The sequence below is a fragment of the Nannospalax galili genome, unplaced genomic scaffold (assembly GCF_000622305.1).
Source record: "Nannospalax galili isolate Female #2095 unplaced genomic scaffold, S.galili_v1.0 scaffold931, whole genome shotgun sequence".
Lineage (NCBI taxonomy): Eukaryota > Metazoa > Chordata > Mammalia > Rodentia > Spalacidae > Nannospalax > Nannospalax galili.
The window spans coordinates 910,736-916,735 of NW_008330062.1; positions in this window are offsets into that span (position 1 = coordinate 910,736).

Here is a 6,000-nt window from a genome sequence, read left to right on the forward strand (position 1 = left end):
CCCATGCCCATGAGCTCCTCTTTCCATCCTTCCTTTCCTCCCTCCTTCAGAAAGCATCAACTTTGCTCTCAGTGTTTTGGAACTTGAAGTAGCCATGCTTTGTCTCCCATCAGTCCTGAAGGGAATGACCTTGCAATCTGGGCAGGGTCGGGTGGAGGGTGGACTGGGTGTGTGTCTGCAAAGCAGGAGGCTTTCCAAGAGAAAGGGAGAACCAGTGATAACTTGCCCTTCATGAGCACCCATCTCTGCCTCATGATAGCTCCCAGAGAGCAGGGCAGACCTGGATGGCTGCTGGCGTTGTTGGCAATCTTAGCTGAAGGATGTTTCAGGATGGGGAGAAGGGCAAATCTGCCTCTTTTACTCCTATGGAGTCGTGGGTCACTTAAAGACAGGAACTGCTTCCTGAAATCTATCATTAGCTGCTTACGTGCTTTTGCCAACACTGTGGAGTGTACTTTCCCAAACTTAGATGACAAAGCCTGCTACACTCCCAGGACATGTGTGTAATGCACCTCTGTATGTGTGTGCATGTGTCTATTTGTGCATGTGTGCGCATGCATGTATATGCATATGTGCATGCACATGTGTGTATGTGTATGCATGCATGTATACATGAATAGGTATATGATGCATATGTGTGCAGAGTCATGCATGTATGCACGTGTGTATATATTCATTGCATGTGCATGCATAGGTGTATGAGTGAATAGTTGTGTACATACAGGCGTGTGTTCAATCATGTGTATATTTATAGATGCATGAAAGCAAGTATATGTGTGCAGGCATGTGTGCGTGTCTATACATATGTGTATGTCTGTGCCCATATGTGTAGCATAGTATATTGTTCCTAGGCCACTATGAATAAAACAGCAGGAGTTTAGATCAAGCACGAGAGAAAATGATGGAATCAAGAGAAGAGCCAAGTGTCCGAGGCTGCTGTCAGTCCCGCAGGCCAGACTGCTTTATAGTCAGCCTTTCCACTAATAAGTAGGAGCACTCTCTACAGTGGTGACAAACAGCACATGCTTATGCCAGCTACCCAGTCATTTTCTGCTATTATCAAACATTACACATCTCACAGACCCGAATGTGCCCCACTTGCATGTGACCAGCAGCCAAGTCAGTTTGTGGACACCAGCATTACCACACGTGCAAGGTATGAGTGAACTATGGTGTGAAGATGTGGACAATACCAGTAGGTGACAGGCTGCTTCCGGTTCTAATTCTGTGAGACCACAAAAATACAAAAAGCCCATGGTTGACCAAAATATTATGTGGCATAATACTGCGTGCATGTGGACAGATTTGTGTGTGTGAGAGATTGAATGCCAGGGAAAACACCCCAGTTCTGATTATGACCATCCTTCTTGTAAATAACTCAGGTCATTAAAGAAACTGCTCACAGGACAGCACAAATGTGGCCAAATGCAAGTGTGTAAGGTGACACACCAAATAGTGACACACCAGGGACCATGTCCTCTGAAAGAATGGCCAAGAGTGAGCGCAGAGCATTGTTAGGGACAGGAAGTCTATGAGGTGACAAGCTGCCTGGGTTTGTGGAGCCCAAAATATGAAATATTTAGAGCAAATATTTTAGTCCCAAGACAATAATAGGCCTTGTGATCTTCCCTTGGGGTGACGCTGGCTGTTCACTGATGATGAATTAGATGGCCAACAGATGGTCACAAAGGTGGGACTCTGTCTCTGACTGCCAGCCACTTCTACTTACATGATACCACTTTCTTTGGCATAGTAACAAGCAAACAAATTTGTGTGAGAGGTAAAGGATGCGAAAGGTGGCGGCAATATGGCTCCCTGGGGGATGTTCCAGAAGGAGGTGAGTTGGAGGATCAGTAATGTCAGGAGATGGATGGGACAGTCGGGCTTCTGAGCCTCTTGGGTCCTCTCTTCCTTCTTGTAGAAATGAGAAGTCAGGGTCTTTCCTGCAACCTGCAGTCTTCTGGCTTTTGGTTTGTTTTTGGTTTCTCTCCCCAAATATTCTTGAAATGCAGAGCCTTGACTCAAGAAGAGACCTTGCTCTGCCCTCTTGTGAATCCCAGCTACTATACCTTTGGCTCTCCATGCTGGGACCAGCTCCCAGCCCCTCCCCGCAGGACAGAGAGTATTCATAGACTGGATATGCTCTTTTCATGCAGGTCCTGCTGTTTGAATGAGCTGTGGAGCTGATGAATTAACTCCTAGCTGATGCTAGAGTACGAACAACCAAACCTGCCCTGGCTCTTCCTGGCCTGAACAAGCCCATGGCCCAGCTCAGCTCCTGGAATGATGGGTTCCTGCTCTGACACTGGAGCCTGAGAGAGGATGACTAAGGCTGCACATATATGCACTCCACACACACACACAGGCTCACAACGCGTGTGCTACATGTGACCACAGTGTGTCCATTTGTTCCACGTGCAGTTGAGAAGGATTTTCACTGAATGTGCTTGCTATGAATTTTTGATCTGGGGCTGGATGCTATTACCCCATAATGAATACTGGTGACTATCGCTTTAACTTGGGGATCATTGCAGGGCAGAAACGCCGTCCATCAGAGTTCTTGAGAGGAAAGTTCCTGTGGCGATCCATTCGCAGAGCTGGAGATGAATGTACATAAGCAGTAGAAATTGAAAAACTGTGTTAAGTGGTTGGAAAGCCTCCAGCAGGAGATGGAGACAGACCTCAGGCAGTGTTGTCAAGGGTGTTACCCAGAGAATAAAAGCCTGGTTTGCATCCTCAGACAGGGGGTTGTGACAACACACAGATACTGGCCTTCCTGAGACCTATCCAGGGTAGCATCTCCAGGTGCCTCCCTGTAGAATTGAAACCTCAGGAGAGACAGTTACGGATGGACTTGGCTTGGGGCTGGCAGCTCTCTTTTTCTGGGAACTGAGGCAAAATCTGATATAAGGCAGGGGTGACATACGCTAAAGACCTCACAAAGCAGATTCAGTTCTCCCAACACGTTGAAAGTTGAAAGGAGAGAGCAGTGTGGGGTGCTCAGACCCAAGGACAGTGCCTTCCTTTGTGAAAAAATGGATTGCAGTAAGGTCTCAGGCCTGAAGGGGAGGCATGGAAGTTGGATTCGGGGGTGCATTGAGCAAGTCTCTTTCTGTGCAGGCAACAGGAGCCATTAGCTTAAAGGGTATTCAGAAGGAAATGGGAGCAAGCTGCCTTGCTTTGCAACCCAAGTGCCTCAGAGCCGAGATTAAATAAGATTCTCTGAGCCGTACCCCTCTTGGATCTCTGTTCACAGAATGGCTGCAGCAGCTCCAGGAACTGCACGGGCTCTTCAGTGTAGTCTGGGGGAATAAAGAGACTCTCTGACCCAGTAGCCTTGAAATCTGCTTGCATCTCATTGGCTGTACTTGGGTCACATGTCTAAATCTCCGATTACTCCAAAATTCCTTCTAGCCCTGATTCCTTACTAGATCCATAGTGAAGATTCACAAGAGCTATAGAGGTTATCAAAATGTCATGCTTAAGCTAGGGGTGGTGGCACACCCCTGTAATCCCAACCCTCCTAAACTGAAGCTTGGAGGAGGTGAGTTCAAGTTCAGTCTAAGCTGCATGGTGAGACGTTTCAAAACATCAGCAGCAAAAGTCACAAAACAATAAAGGCGATGGATGTGTAGTAAAGTCCTTCATCCCTTGGGAAGGGAACAACAGACTAGCAGGTTGCTAATGAACTACAGGGCAGTTCCATAGCACTTTGTCCAGGACCCAAAGTCAGCAAGGGTTCTGGGGAAACATCATGGGTGCTGCAACTTCCAAATTAGTTAAGGGAACAGAGTGGGGATCCTGCCTCCCAAAAGGCCATCCTCTAGCTCATCTCCTTACCATAACTGCTGCCCTCAAGAGGGTCAGCCAAAACTTCCCTGCCATGCAGTCCCTCTAGCAACAATTTCCTCTACTTGTACCCCTCAAAATGAGTGGGTCCACAGTCCACTCTCTCCCCTTACACCATACCTAGGTCTCAGTTTTAATTCTTGCTGAGTTTGGGTGCCACTGGGCTAACATATCATTCCCTCGTCCCACCCCTTCCTTGGTACCAGAACACCAGAATGTGTTCATTCCATTAACTGATCACACCTCATATTATCAGATTCTATATCAATCCTGTAGGGAAGGGGCCAACCATCCAGAGAGGGAAAATGAGGCATGCAGTCTGTAGGTATGCACATAGAATTCGCTTAATGTGCTGGGAACCTGAAGCACCCTGGTTAGAGGATGGTCTTGGCAGGGTGTGTCTCTGGAGAAGCTGGGGGCTATGGGTCAGCCTGTGGAGAAGCACAGGGTATCTGGGTGAGTGAGGAAAGAGAAGTGCTCTATCTGAGGCTCTGCAGGCAAGTGACACACTCAGACACACACACACATACACACACACACTCAGGCACTATTCCAGTTATTTCTCCATAAGTGTGACAAAGCACTCTGACCAATACCAACTTGGGGAGGAAAGGGTTTATTCAGCTTACATCTCCCGGGTCACAGTTCATCATGAGGAAGCCCAAGGTAGGAACTCGACAGGAACCTGGAAGCAGAAGCTGGAGCACGGGCCATGGAGGAATGCTGCTTATTGACTTGCTCCCCTGACCTGTGCTGAGCCTGCTTTCTTATACAATACAGAACAACCTGCCCATGGGTGGCAGTGCCCAGCCCACAGTTGCCTGGGCCCCCCCACATCACTCAACAATTAAGAAAATACCCCACAGACACGGCCACAGGCCAGTTCAATGGAGTCAATGCCCCAATGAAAACTCTATCTACCCAGGTGTGTCAAGTTGACAAAGTTATCCAGCACAGACACTCACATTCACACACACACATACATATACATACACACTCAGGCACATACACACACCCACACTCTCCCAGTCATACACACACACTCACACACACATTCACATCATCTCGCACACACATGCACATGCTCTTCTCCACACTCTCACACTCTCATATACACACATGCGCTCACACACGCTCACTTGCACACGCCCATACACATTCACGCACAATCACACACATTCACACACACACACACGTATACACACATGCACACCCCACTTCTCTGGAGCCCTTGAATTTTGCCTGTCACCTGCAATCGCTCTAGGCACCAGTCAGAGCCTCTCAGCATACTTTAGTGGCCCAGTCTGTGCTAACTGTGCAGGGCCCCAAGGACATCAGGATGGACTCCTAGGCAGGTGACAGAAAGTGACATCAGGAGATCACTGTATGCCTTCCTCTTCCTGCAAGTAAGAGAGCCAATCATCCTGTAAGTCACACTTGAAAGGGACCTTTGAAAACTGATTTTAGAGCCCCATGAAATGACATGTTCCTGGTTCTGGGGTAAACAACAGGACTACACATTATAAAGATTCACTGGGATTTGCTTTTGATAATAAACCCCTCAGCATAATTTTGTGATTTTTGTTGTTGTTGTTACTTTTGTAAACAAAAGTAAAGGCCAAATTCTAGCCCTGCCAGGGCCATTTCATAGCTTAGGCCCGTTTCCTGTATCCGAATTTAAACTGTACCATCAACATGACATCCCCCCATCCCCCGACAGCTGCACCTCCTTCCACACCTTTCCCCACAGACGGTCTGAGAGTGCGTACTTCCGTTGCGCTTTGATTGGTCTGCCTCCTCAGGACTGGCGCATGACCAGCACATGATCCCCAATGCTAGATGTAAGCGCATGATCAGCATGACCTTTGCTACCATTGGTCCACAATGGGTGCCCTTTCATGTTTTTGGATGATTATGTGTATACATACAGTCTGCTGAAAAATAAGAGTTCCACCCTCCGACAGGCTCGCGGAGTGGCCTTCGCTCTGCGGTGCTTGCCCTCGTTGGGGTGTGGACTTGCTGCTGGATGGCATGGACCCACACAAAATTATGTCTCATATATATTTAAAACTTTGAAAATACCTATAAAGATAAAAACAAAAGAATCCGGGGAGCTTGGTGATACCTTCCTATCATTTCAGCACTGGAGAG